This window comes from Bombus vancouverensis, chromosome 1, assembly GCF_051014615.1.
Source record: "Bombus vancouverensis nearcticus chromosome 1, iyBomVanc1_principal, whole genome shotgun sequence".
Classification (NCBI taxonomy): Eukaryota; Metazoa; Arthropoda; class Insecta; order Hymenoptera; family Apidae; genus Bombus; species Bombus vancouverensis.
The window spans coordinates 13238586-13254222 of NC_134911.1; the positions used below are offsets into that span (position 1 = coordinate 13238586).

General features: G+C 37.6%; 1 protein-coding gene across 2 annotated transcripts in view; it reads right to left on the reverse strand.

The window, feature by feature from the left end:
* LOC117153276 (discoidin domain-containing receptor 2) overlaps positions 1-15637 on the reverse strand; it is a 140829-nt gene that overhangs the window by 119244 nt on the left and 5948 nt on the right. The window lies entirely within an intron of this gene.

Here is a 15637-nt window from a genome sequence, read left to right on the forward strand (position 1 = left end):
ATTATCCGCCACGATTCTTCTCGTTCGCTGTTATTTTCGCTGCGAGTTAATTCAAGTGGAACTTGAAACCCGAGAAGTAAGAAGCAACGCTCGTTTTAACAAAAAATATTATTACAAATAATGTTCTACAACGGAACATGTTTCATTTCCCGATGAGTTTTTTTCTTTGTTTATAACGATTTCTATGAATTGTGTACCGTTACCGATGAGCCGCAGATAAAATGTAAACAACATTTCTGGCCCTCTATTTATTACATTTATGCGCCGTTTGACGTATTTATATTATCATTTACATACTTCTCTACTTGTTTTCCCGTTTTCTCCACCATTCCGAAATATACGCTCAACTACATTTTATTCGTAATATTTCGCCCTCGCGCGGTAAACAGAAAATCGATGCGAAACTCAGATTACACACGCGTGTACTTTTATCCCCTATCTTCCTTCGTACACAGTTTTTACAACGCTTTCGTATTCAAACCATTGTAATTTAAAATACTTTTCATTATATAACTCGCAAGATTGGAATCTTAAAAAATTCATGACTCGGAATATATTAATTTCAGCAACTTTTCATAATTTACTGTGCAGTGGGAGATATTATATTTTAATGCAGAATGTATTTTCAACGTGATATAAAGCGGAAAGGATTATACTAATTTCTATTAATTTTTATTACCACGTTGCCTACTCGTAGCCTCTTTATGAGCAGACGCAATAATTGAAACGTGAAATAATTACATTGGAGTGTGTAATCTGAATAATATTAAATAAATAGTGCATAAATAATAATGATACTTCTCTCGATCCTTTTTGCATATCATTATTTCAATAAACTCTTTCCGAACTCAATCTGTTCTAGACTATAAACAATTTTTTTTGTCAGTTATTAACATTAAACTTATCGACTTTTAGTGTGTACCTAAATATGTTATACTTTGTTAATTATAATTAAAACGATACCAGAAGAATAAATATAGATGTAATCGTATCTCTGTCTCAATATTTACAAGTATTTACAAGTAATATTTACATTATTGTTTTTAATAATTGCAAACAGAAAAGGTCTTAGTAGTTTATGTTTGAATAATAAATGCACGGTTTTCGTTTATATTACCGGTTTTATCGAAAACAAACACATTGCTCATTTCAGAACTTAATAACTCACTGAGGTACAAATGGAATTTAAAAGCATAGTTAACTTAAGAGATAGAATAATTCAAAGGCAACTTCCCTTTCGCTCTTTCAATCTTCCTTCCCACTTTCGGAAAATACTTTCGATAAATAATGTTACAGTGAAAGAAAAAATATTTCGTATAACACAGCTGTTTTATTCACGAAATGCTTCTAAAAATGTTCAAATACTTTCGTAGGCCTGTGTATCTCTTCAACCTTCTACGATATTTTCTTTGGTCGAATGGCGAAACTACTAGGAAAGTGGCGATATCGCAACAGACCAGCCAGCGTCACATAAATAATGCTCGCAATTAGTTAATACAAATTCGCCGCCGTGCGGCTGGACCGATTTCCGCGAGTTCTCGATTCTCGCTGCCGCAGCAAATTCTAGATTGCTAACAAAATTAAGTTCCTGGGCGAGCCAATAGTTTCGCGTCAGCCTCCGTGTGAAATATTTCCCTGCGCCTCGTAATGTCTGGCTCCTATGCAGGATCGACTAAAGAGACTGAAAATAACGAAGATAAAAGAAAATAATGAAATATCGAAAGAAAAGAAACAAAAAGGAAAAAATATAGCAAGTGAGAGAGAGAGAAAGACTAACGTGAAAAAAAAAAGGAAATAGCAAGGCATTAGCGAGGCGCGATTCCGGCGCGATATTCAGCATTTTTCAACGCGATGGATATCGAGTTAAATTTAATGCAATTTCACGTTACATTATTCCGATAATCTTATCGCGCGTCATTGCCTATTGGACTTATGGAAGGGCTTTTATCTTCCGTCCGCTTGTACCCGCCTCCGTCGGTTCAGTTATCGCATTATTTCGCGCCCGATAGTTATTAATCGAATACCGATACAGCCTGAATAAATAGAAACTTCCGTTGAAATTGGAATTATCGAGCCGATCCGTGGGTCCCGCGTTTTTCGCGACCGTTGTGCTCCACTCTGCTGCGACAAGAAGTTGTAGTATGTGAATGACGGAGGTTTATGGAATCGAATTATTATCGAAATGGTGCTCGATTCGTTTATTTATTTTTACATATTCGGTTATTAACAATATACTCGGAAGATTAACAATATATTCAACGTTCTTTTATTAGGACATCGACAAATTTGTTATTTCATCAAAACAGCATTTCGTGACAAAAAATGCTGCTTATATCTCCGAGCCTGGGAGAATAATCTCTCGGTTTTAGAGGGTAAATGAAAAAGACTTTAGTTATGATACACGTTATTCGATGTTTTATCACACAATAAAAATTGGTTTGAATGAATTAAAATTGCTCTTTTCGGTTAAAAAAGCAAAATGACAGAAAACAAATAATACGTCCAATATATCGTTTTATCCATTTCAAAAACAGGCCATTTGCTCTGTTAGACTTCCACATTAAGAATTCGAAGTGTCTATCTAATTTTCCTCGTGTTTCGCTTCAATTTCCATTCAGTGGACAAATCGACATACTCTTTACCTATTCATGCACTGGCCACTGTGGCTTCGTACACAGTGTGATATAACGTTGCCATTTCAAGATTTTACGCTAGTCCGGTGGATGCAATGTTATCCGAGCGTAAGGAAACGTGCTGCTTTCTCAGTATCGCATCCCTCTTCATAAATTCTGACCTCGTGTATTGATGTATGAATACGAGATGCGGATCCGTTAAATCAGAACGAGATACATCACGTCTGGGAACGAAACCCGGGATAGTATTTGTCTTATTTCTCGTTGTCTTTACGTTCTCCCCAGTGGTGAGTGTTTTCGGAATATTGCACGCTCTGCTCTCGCGCGATTGCATAATAAAATTACATTTTCACTATGTCGCGTATATCCCGCTTTAGTCGAATGAAATTTACCCATTTTTATTCTATACAATTTCAGCTATGGATCTTACTGATGAATGCTTTCTTTAAATTTCTAATTCCTTTTCTTACAGAAGAATTTCGAAAGGGCGTTAATTTCTTTTTTATTAAGTTTATGTTCGTGATAAATACCTTGCAATTTGTATACCTGTACGTTTCCTGATTTTCAAATTTTACCTCTATAATCACGATAGTCGTGCCTCGTTACAGTACCAACGAAATTTCAAGAGGCTTTGTACACTGCTAGTTATAAGTATCAGGACGTCTACCGATATTTCAATACTTTGCTACTATTATTTCCTTTACATCATATCTAACATTATAGAATGCCAAATAAAGTAAAATTTGTTCCAATTTTCGAATAAATATAATGAATATGTTCAACAGTGTATAACGCTCGTCATATACTCATATAAATTTTCCATACTACGCGTTCGAATATTTTTCGATTCGCTATAATCTTAGATATAATTTCTCATTCGAAAAAATTGCTTCCGAGAAACAAGACTTCCTTCATGAAAATTCCCAAAACCAGGGACAATCGTGGTATGATCCCACAGAATTAAGCTCGATCTCGTCCATCTACAGAACGTCGACGTCCGCGCTACCAGATCCACTAGACACATGTAGAAAATTGGCGCGAGTATGGGGCGCGAGTCGGCCGGAAATGACGAAAGTCCTCCACCAGGGGCTACGTTTAATCAGAATAGCCGAGCTCCGTATCGGGCGCCACGACTCGCATTAGTCCTGACACGGAATCGCCAACGGGTACCGTTTCGTACGAGCGAAAAGCGCCTGAGGGTGTTGGCCGCTGGCCAGATTGAGCTGACGAACTGGCTGAGCGCGTATCGCACGCCCACGTCTCCGCCAGCGATCCTTTATGTCCTCGCGGCGTCGCGGCCTGGAAACAGTCAGGTGGATGCGAATAATCCCGAAAGCAATTTGGCGGCAGCGCCGTTCAATCTACTCGCTCTCCTTGTCTACTCCTCTAAGAGTGTAGCGCGCGCGGCCCGGGCCTGTCTCGTTTCAGTTCACCGCAGCTTTCCTTTTCGCCCTCGTGTTCCTGGGCCGCGGATATCACCGAGCAGGCTGCGCTTTAACGAGGCAGACGAGTCCCGGCCAGAAGGAGGGAACTTCGACATTCTCGAGAGGACTCGAAAGTTGGTTTTAAGCCGTTATTAACGGATGCGTATGAACGCTGGCTGCAGATTCGATAGCTTGACCGCTCGAGAGTTGCTCGCTCCTCCTATATTCCTTTTGGTCTGCGCCTACGAGCATCGTTCGAGAGTGCCACTAACACGCGCCTGTCGAGCTATCGTTCCACCTTTTCACGGAATGCTGTACCATTCGTTTGCCGGTGGAAATGAATGCGCGTTTTGTCTTTGACTATTATCACGCTGGAAGTTTCATGCTTGCTTGTCTTGCTGCCTCAACGTATAACAATCGGATTGTTAGGTTTGGGATTTATTAGGAGGGTGGCTGTTGTCTTTGATGAAATTGTTGTGACGGTTGTTTGGATAGCTGTCTGATAGCAGGAGGATGGTGTTGATTAAGCGTAACGATTGATGCTGTGCTTGGTCTCGGCTACGTTTAATGGAACACGTCTGAGAGGGTGAGCTCCGCGGGAATTAGACGCTTGGTGTGAAGTGGTTTGATACGGAATTGTAGACAAGCTGAATCTGAATGGAGCGCTAGGGATAGCGTACGATCTCAATTTTAAAGATTCTTTTAAATATAGAAATGGTATAATTGATTATTTAGAATGCTATATCTGCTAATTGAAGTCGAGCTATAGCTAAGAATAAGTATCTTTCCGTAAAAGTTCAGGGCGTTGAAAGACCTTTATATTTGGTCTTCTTGCATTAGACGACAGAGTTATTTCCACTCATAAAGAGTTTTATCAGAAATGTTGCGAATAACTTTTGCTAAACTATAGTACGAAGACGAGAGTGGGTCATGTTTAGACACTTTTATGTTTAGAGACGAAATTGCTTCTGTTCCTAAATACGGCATGACGAGATTTATTAGGAACGTTATATATATATTCGTTACAGATTTTTTTAATTTAAACTCGTCTTACATCTTTTTATGTTACACCGAATCTTAATTTAACTTCAACTATGTTTTCTAAATATACTAATAAATATGTTTACGATATATGCACGAACGCTTCTCCTGTATTACGTCATAAATCCTATTTTTATTTTTTTAATTTTTGTTCGTCTTACGTATTGTCGTGTTAATGCTATCATAGTAATTATATTGAGAAATTTGAAACTAATCTGAAAATGTATATAGAAATTACAAACATTTACTATACACAATAAATATACGCTTAATAAATAAGCAACATGTAGGTAGAGAAATAATCTTCGTGTCAATCGATCTCAATGATCAATGAGCAAATATAAAATTAGTGCTAAAAATGATTTCATTGAATATTCTGGCTTATTAATGCACTGAATAATTGAGTCTTTACTTTAGATACTTCTGCACGACACACGCAAATGCCTAAATACTTTCGTGAGCTTTATTTGAATTTTTTCTTAAGTAAGTCTAGAGAATGGGAAATGGGCTGGTAAATGACCAAAGTATTAATTACGCTCGATCTAACAATTGCGTTAGCATGCACGAGCAATCATAGCTCGTATTGTAGTTATAATGTTCGAGCTAGAGTCGGCCTAAGTGGATCTTAACGTATCATTGAACGATCTTAACGAGGCAGACGAGCGGTTCCTGCTCGCCGCCGCGCCTGGTAGGAAACTTCGGTATCCTCGAGTGCACTCCAAGTCCATCTTAGGCAGTCATTAACGGATGCACGGTGTAATGATACGTGCTTCAGCGGCCTGATCCCCATGAATGACGTCTCTACGCTTCTCAACGTTGCCCAATAACAATTAACAAGCAACCACGGTTTCAATAGCTCATATGGGTACTCGAGTGGTAAACACGTTTTCAAAGGCAATGACGGTCTTAATGCTCGATGATGGGCTACAATATTGTACCGACCAGACGAGAAGGCAATTGAACAGGATAGAGTGGTATAATTGCATTAGTGTGTCATTAAAATCTTTCAAAGAGCAGAACTGAAGAATATTCACTTACGTAAACTAAACTTGAACTGTTTGGAATTTACCCTATGTTGTCTAGAAGACGCGTACAGTTTTATAGATATCGTCTGAAGACTTGTGCCCATTTGTAAGGTTTTGGAATGTCTGAAGACCATTTGTGGAGAATCGATGGAATTCTGTGATGGAGCCCCGTCAATCACTCTAATGGTTCTCGTTATGAAGATGGAATATGTTGTTACGAGTATTGGCCAAACTAATACCGTGGCAGAAACGAGAAGACTATAAATGGACCTATATTAATAGTAATAGTTTCTACAGAAGATATAAATGACAGCAGTATTTTCCGGATATTCGATGTATACGCATTAAAACGACCAATTTATTTAATAACAATAATAATAATAATAATATGTTCTAATGGTATACGTCTGAACCGATATAAAATGCCAAAATATTCCGTATAACACAAATAATGAATTTATAAAAGAATTTTATAAGTGATCGAATACTCTTCGCGAGCCTCTGTATACCGATAAGAAATCAATTTATAAGATATCGGATGAGAGATAGTTCATTAAGTATTTACAGGAATAGCCTCCGATAATGAGGCTGAATAACATGAAACCTCTTTAAGATCGAGCGTCAACGAGCAAGTAACGGAAAGTAATGACCGAGATCGGTTCGCGTTTAACGATTCCATCGCAGCCTCAATATTTCATCCAAATCTATCGTGCTCGAACGGAGCATCGCGGAATAACGAGCCAATCAGGCGCCATCAGTTCGCAGGAAGTTTAGCATTCCCGAGCGAGCCCGAAGGGGATCTTGAAAGCCTTATTACCGCTAGGGTCAGCCCCGTTAAGGCGTCTTTTGAAAATCTGATCGTGCTCGAACAAAGCGCCTCTTTCAGTTTCCCTCCCCTCTCTCTTCTGCCGTAGCCAAAAGCCTGCGCTCTTATCCAACGACACTCTCGAGTTCCATGTGATTTTGCGAAAATCCATTTTATTCCCCGCGATATCCGACTTTAATTTACCGTCCCGCTTCTGTATTATTAAGGATATTGGTTTCTGTGGCGCCTGCCACATTCGTGTAAGCATCGCGCAATATCCTGTTGCCAACACACACGTCCCTTGTATAGTATTCAGCTTAGTTAGATATTAGCCGTATTTAAACGTAAACAGACTACTATTGCGCAAAAGTGCTTGACTATTGGTCGACTCGTATCACTTTGTTCCTTTGTACGGGAAAATTCAGTGATGTGGCTTACTGTTTCGCTTTGAGCGAAATTGTTATTGCTTCTAGATACTATTGTTAGGATGAGAATTGCAATGGCGGTTTTAAATCAGTTCATTGTTGCCTTTTATGGGGATTGTACGTTGCGTTTACTACAACAAATACACTGATAACTGGTAGATGTTTACGCGAAATATTTTTATAAATATTAATAAAGAAGCGAAAATAGAAAAAATGTTTTGATTCGATTTTATATTGTATTATACGATTTTATATTTACACTTTATATGTTTACGCTTACACATGTTCGATAATAAAAGAATCTCAATATATTTTATATTTGTTGCGTTTACGAAGACACGGCAAAATGCAGTTACGACTTTATTAACTATCGAATCGAACAGATTATACATTATGCGTTATATATTAACAGATTATATCAGGTTGTCCGAAAAGTTTCTTTCGTTTCATAAGGTGATAATAGATGAAAAACAATTTCTGCTTTATATTATTTTATTGAATTAGGTATGATCCATTTCGTTAATTTTCTATTATTATGTTCATGCATAATTCAATAAACTAATATAAAACAAAAAACATTGTGAGTCTATTATTTCCTTATAATACGAAAGAAACTTTTCGGACAATCTAATACATTATTTGAGAGTTAGACAAAAGTGTAACACGTTTTGAAACTTTGTACTCACTTTACTATATTAATCCTTAACCAGGCAGTTATGTAAGAGTATATTGAATCTGACAAATTGTTCTCTGTTAATCAGGTATTTTTACGATAGTTAATGCGATGTTATGTTCACAGCATTAAGGTAGTTTAAGATTTCAGTCTACCGCATCGTATACATTGCTGCTTTCATCGCGAATCTAATTAGAGTTCTATTACATGTATTACAATTTTCAGGTGAAACTCTATTATTTAGCAGCAGCAGCAGCGAGCAGCTCATTTCTCTCATTTATACATTAACGTAAAATTGCCTTAGAATACATTAATAAGTCTAACAATGGTATCGCATCCCACTAATGAAATTTTGCATATTCCATCCGACGCGCGAGAGCAGCCCTCCTTATCGCATTCTCACCGCGGAGGAAAACACGCTTCAGAATAAATTCGCGTAACACATGTAATATTAATTACGATGTATGAAGAAGCTATAAATTCCCTTTATTTTCTAACAGATTCCTCGAGATCAAGTCAAAAAGTATTTGAAATATATTTCAATCTCTAATTAGTTGAAGGAAACATTTTTCTAAGAGTGATAGTGTCTTTCGTTTTTTAAAAGGATTACACTACCTTCTTTTCGGTTCAATAGTTTTCAACCAAACATAAAATTACTTTCACCTTTAAAACACTATATCCAGTCTTCGTTGTGATTTATCTATCTATCTTGTAATTTCTTCTTGTTCTTTAACCTAAAGATCTCGCAAACAGGGCATCGTTATCAAATGAACAATAGAATAAAAGAAAATACGGAAACTGGTCTAAAATCTACCCTTAAAAATATCTATAACTTTAGCTTCCAGAAAAATGGCAGAAAACATGTTAGAAACGAAGCGTAACTGCTGAGAAGGACAACTTTGAAGATAACTGTCACAAAACAATTCCAGCAAATAATTCCAATAGAAGTAGAGCAATTGTAATGTAAAAGATATTCTAAAATATACAAATTTCTAATATACAATATTTATATAATATACGTAAATTTCTACTATATAATAGTAGTTCTTATATTTCTAAATCATACCTCGTATTCACGTTCTCCACAACATCTCGCTTCGCTAAAAGCCATCGCACAGACGTTACACTATCAAACTCGTGCTTAATTCAGAGATAAGTTTCCACCACTGAATTGGCCCAAGAGTTTTGCGCAACGTGTAACCATCCAGGAGTTAGACGGCTTCAAGGAGAACGTAATCGAACGGAGCAGAAGTAATCGGAGAGGCAAGTGTCACTCTATAGCCCCGCTAAGCCTTTCATACTCAATTCCGTGTAACATCGATGCAAACAGGCAGACGGATAAAGACAGAGAGTCGGGTAGAGAAACAGAAAGGGAAACGGGCCATGTCGAATAGCGGCATCAACATCGGTCCAGGGTATCAGATCGTGAAGCGACGGACGAGACGCAGGATTATTCTCTGTACGTGATGCGTGAAATCCTCGGGTCAGACGAATGCGAGTAATTCCACGAGCGAGTTTCAAAACGACGACGTTCGATCTGTATCGCATGTACGAGTGCTGTATCGCCTCTCTGATCTCTCTGTTGCTAACTCCGTTTTGGATCAGTTTAAGCGCTCTTAATGAGACGGCTCTGGCTATTTCCGGATGGTAAAAATCACACTATACTCGCGGCTTTCGCTCGTTGCCATCAACCCTATCGGGCGAAGACAGGAAATTTAACGACACGCTCGAAATGTCGCGGTATTTTCATTTCGTTTTTACATTTTGTCCTTTTTTCTCTCGGTGTCTCCCTTCTTTTTTTTCTAATTTCACGGATGGGTTATTTCAGCAATTTTAATACCTTTCAGCGTTTGTCTCTGGGTTTGTTTGCTGTAATTGTCGCTATGCTTGTATGCATGTTATTGTTTTTTTTTATTTTACTCTTTCTTTCTCGTTTCTCTTTGTCCCTTGAAATTAGTTGGATGGATTTGAAATCGAGGTTTTAATCGCGAGTGTTAGATACGTGAAGAGTGAGATAGATTTCGGCTGTTTGTTAAAACGTTACGATCGACAAGAGGATTATAATGAAATATCGAGTTTTACGAATGCACCGCGGGATACGAAAGCATCTGGTTATTGGGATCGAAGCACAGAAAGGCTTTTATAATATCGCCCGTTTATGCGGAAATTCCCCGCGAATTTATCTGCACGAGCACAATATACCCCGGAAATATAATTAATTCGAAATGTAAATACCTAAACACGGTTACTGCTCTATTGTACAATTGATGCGAAAGTCGTTAGCGCTGGACGAAAATCGCCGCATATGCACAGTAATATACCTGTAGAAGTATATGAACCGCAATGAAACTAAAAATCTATCCACGTCCATCTATTTCGAAATAAAATATTTCTCGGATAAGCATGAATCGTTCAACGAGAAAAAATGGTACGAAATGTATGAATATTTGAAATCGACTAATGCAACGAGACCATCTAACGCGTCTAATTCACAAAGTGCATTTTCTGATATGCACAGAATATTTCGATAACGATCGGCAATGACATCGATCGCCATTAATTGTCATCCGTTCTGGTCATTTGTCGTGGTCATTTGCCTCTTGAGTACGATAAAACACAAAGTGGGAGAGAAAGAGAGTAGGGATAAAAACTGAACTAATCGCGTGGCTACGTGTCGCGAATAATGAAAAACTCTGTCGACTTATTGCTTCGTGGCGGTTCTAATGAGCCAGGGAGCCGAACTAATCATCGTCGACCTCATTGATCAATGGTCCGACGTTGAACGGGCTAGAAAACAAATTTAGAACGACCTTGGTTAATTAACGGGAGTATTCGTGTAACCATTGCTACGCTATTATTCTTTCTTTTTTCTTTTTTTTCAAGATTCCCGTTTTAACCTCCGTTTGCAGGGTAGAACGGGAGGAAGAAATTCACGACGTTAAAAATCGTCGGAGAGAAACGTACCGCGACTCGACGATAACGAATGAGTAATATTAAGATAGTTTGTTCCATCGTGACGTTTATATTGCCGATGATAAAGCCCGAAATGTGGAATATATTGTTCGAGCTCGGTAAAGTGGAAAGAGAGTAGCAGTGGTTAAGGTTAACCATGATCAGACAAAGGAGAAATGTATATACTTTATAATACTTAAGAGTATTATAGAAACAGAGACTCTCGGTACGAGACGAATTTCAAGGAGATACTTTTATCGAGTTCCTTCGTTTATCTTCCTCCATCGTTCGTTAATGTAACCCATGTATGAATTAATATCTCTTCGTATTATTACGTTTTCATCGTATGCTTCAGACAATGGATCTGAAGAGTAATATATTATTCCAGGCAAACGAGATTACTTCATTATACTAATTATACACGATTATCGAATAATGTACGTATATTTTTTAACGTGAACAACAGACAAATGTAATTGCCACCGATCATTGCAATTACCCGTTTCCGCGTTATAAAAATCCAATTAAACGCAACACGAAATTGAATCGGCCGGTCAAAGGAACAGCTCTTCAAACAAAAATCAAGTCGCTTAAAGCAGCTTTTAATTCGATCGTGCACCGAGCATTCGCAAAGACCGTTCGTTTCGTTCGTTCCGTTAAAAAACAAGCGACCAGGTCGCGGGGGGTGACGTCAATTTGATGAATACCGCAAATTCGTCGAACATCGTTCGCGAGTGTATCGATTGCAGCCGGCGGCAGCGAGAAGCGTTTTGCGCGTCTTACGCTGAATTTTATTTATGATGCGATAAATTTGCCATCAATAATGATCTGGCCATTGTAAATCGACAGATGCAACAGATGGCGTTCCTTCATAGAAGTTGTACTTATCCCACTATACATGAACGTGTATTTATATATACACGTAAGCTGCAAAATATACGAGCCAAATAATATCAACTTTTGATTTCTTATAAAATCATAAGATACGATATAATGAGTTAAATTCTATTATTTCTTGCGTTTACTAAGTATCAACAATAAGTCAAGGTATCAATAATAAGTGTTAGTATGTTAAAAAGTTTGCAAAATAAATTAAATACATATAGAACAAACGAAATAAATACATGTGAAATATATATCCCTTTATCGTTTTTGGTTCTAATAGAAAAACTAAAAACAAATGGAATGAATTAAGTAGAGAAATGGAAGGAAAATATGTATATATACACGAAAATGCAATTAAGATATAGTCCAGAGAAAGCTTTGATTATCGTTTGATCATTCAGAAAAAATAAAAAAATACGAGAAGTTCGCAATATCAATAGAAAGTTATGAACTGGGTTTCATAATAACCAAACTTTTCGTTATTTTTATATCACGACAAGGAAGAACGAGAGATCTTGCAAAGCACAGATGCTTCAAAGTTTTCGCATACGTGGTCAACTTACGCACGTACGCACGCTCGTATAACTCTAAACTACAGTAAGTAATCGAATAGCGGTTCAACGATAAACTATCACCTCGGCTCGTAAACTTGTACGTTCGATCGATCCGAATTACTTAGAGGTATCGTTTGCCACGACGAAGATAAAAATATGACCTATCCCGCATCGTTCGTGGCTTACGCGTCCCTTTCCATCCAGGTGGTTAAATAAAAAATCACACGACACTGTAACGATTCCTCAGCTTCCTACAACGTGGTTTAAGGGTCACGATGATGTGCCGTAACCTGATCGTTTCATTTTACTATACGCGTTTTCCAAGGATTCTGAATTCTTCCCATGTTACTGATTAAATCACTTTTAGGAATCTTTGAGAGGGAGCGGTTTAATCAGTTAAAAGGCAAGTAACGAACAGCGAAAGCATAGCTAACAGTAAAACTCGCAATGGATGTTCTTTTTCTGTTTTGAATGTGAGAATGTCATGTTTGAAAATCTATGACAAAACACTCGACACGTATCTATACAGATTGTAATGGAAAATTAAAGTCGTTTACATTGTTACCATTTAAGCTTTTACGATAGTTTATGAGTTATATGTACATTTAACTGTATTTTCTGGATGCGTTTGTACTTCCTGTTCTGTATTTTTGTTTTCTATAAATATTTTCTAGTGCTCTTATCCGTTTAATCATTGTACCATTCTATTGTGATTTATAAATTTGTTTACAACAATTATTACTTCTTAGTTCCTCTATAAGAACTAGAGGCGATAATCATTCAGAATTTTCCACTCACGATGAAAAAGGGTCGAAAACGATTTCTGAACTTCATCCCTTACGTTCTAATTCTTGTTGGAAAAGCACAAGCGTGTATCGACTCTTAATTTTCGTAAAATTCATTCTTGCGAATTTGTTATCGATCGTTCGAACGTATAACAAAAAAACTGGTGAAATATGTGAGGCTAATATCAAACGTGTTAGTTGGTTTATTAAAGAGACGAGTGATAAAATTGTAATAGTCAGAGTATATTAAAATTACTTTAAGTACAGAGATAGTGTATGCCGATCGTAATCGTAGCTCGCTCAATGCTACTATTTGATTATATGATTGTCCTAGAGAGCACGTTCGTTTATTTATATCGACCGATGTTATTATAAAAAGTTGAAATGTAACTCCGGTTGACGATTACAAATAGCGGCGATAATATTTTGTCTGGAGTTCGTTTACCTTTGAAACTAGCAAACCAAAACAACGTTGGTATTCCAAAGCACAATAATACGAGTCTTTTCCGATTCAAATCTTCCATTGACTCAGGTGCCATTATATATGCAAAATCGTTTTTTAATAAACTACGCTATAATATCAATGATACGAGATGTTATTTCGCGGCGGTGCGGTGGTTTAATGCCCGTTAAGCAATGAAATTTAATTAATCTGGATCACCGAGATCGGAGGAGCGCTCAAGCTGTCATTGTCCTCTCGAACATTGTTTTTCAATGACTAATTACGTATAAGGTTGGTATTAATTACTCGCGATTCTCGTTGCCGCACCGCGGCGTCACCGCAAATAACCGCGAAACGAAAACTCGGTTTGTACGCGAACATTCTCGAACAATGTGGGGGTAGAAGCTTCAATTCCCTCATGGTACATTGTACGCGATGTGCCCAAGTAAAAAACTATGATTAATCATGTGCATTTACTACACAAAAAAATAAAAAAAAGCACAAGCGAAATATATGAAGAACAGAAACAAAAAATTATAAAGGGAACAAAAGGAGTAAAAAAATACCTCGTATCGTAGGTTTTATTTTTATCAGTTTTCCAACGCCGACATATTTCCCTGTGAAATTGGCTGGAAAACTTTTACGCGCTGGTCGCGTAATATTGACCTCGGTTTGTTCGTACGTAAATAAATGCGATTAATTGTAACATCGCGCGAGACTTTTTCGTCGCTTCGGTTCTCACACGATACATCGAGCTTTTATAAATCATCCGGCCGCCCAGCCCAGTTTTGATCGCGTGATTTATGGATCAATTGTTTCGTACTCCATTGAAACGCGGGTATCATTCGAGCAGCGACGACCTCGAGCGGAAGGAGGGCACGAAATTCGATGAATTTCACCGAGCTACCATTTCCTACTGTTTCGATAATTATCGATAGCTCGTAGAAGGTTTGAAGTCAAAGAATCATTAAGGTATCTGCTGAAATACAAAACTTGTTTCCAACAAATGACCAATGTTTGACTAATATCGATAATAATTGCTTTCTTCGATTTTCCCATTCCTATTTCATCTTCTCTTCTATGTCAAAAGAACTCGAGCTAAGACGCTATTCCAAAATTCAGTTATATTATTTGGAAATTCTATTTTTAAGGTACGAAGAAAAAATTTTGAGGACTTTAGTATTTTTCAAAATCTCTCACATTGTTCCGTAGTAAAATAAATTATGTGATGATACAAACGAAGTATTGCAAAACCAGAAGATCTAGATTTATGAATAAATTATTCAAATAATTTATTCCACTATTTCTCTTCAGAAAATTCTGCTTAACATCGCGATATTGCACTTATTTTTCTTATATTCTACCCCTTAAGAATCGTGCTATTGAATAATATGTTATTAAAATAAATTTAACCAAAATTCCGTAAGAACCTTCAACTGCAAATATCATTAAGTCTCTGTAAAAAATTTTACTTCCTACAGACACCTATCAAGATCGAAAGAAACGTAAATTAGGCAACGCATTTGTGAAACGTGGTATGTTCCATCAAGCGACGGTATCGCATCGCGTACAACGTATTCGTACGTCGTTTGAACTTGATTCGTATTTATGCGCTGTAAGTAAAACGGTATTTGCCAGCGGGCACTCTTAACCGACAGGTCGCTTTAAAGTCGCGTTCGTGAGCAGCCAAAGCAAATTTCGCGGCTTTAAAGCGGCGCCGATTTCGAGCGGATGTGCAGTAATGAGTAAGCGATGCGTGAAGCCGAGCTGCGCAACCGTCGCAGCCGGAAGCAAGCCCTATTTGTATTGCCGTACCGCAACGATAGTGCATACCGCACGTTAATGTTAGGCGTACGCAGCGTTTCTGAATGTGATTTTATCGCCGCAGTTTCGCGAATACGCGGTCGCTATTCTTTCCTCCGCGACCTCGACGTATAGCAGATTTTGAGCATTCTGGTGCGTATGAGTGGATCTTCTGATTGCAAGCTACGAA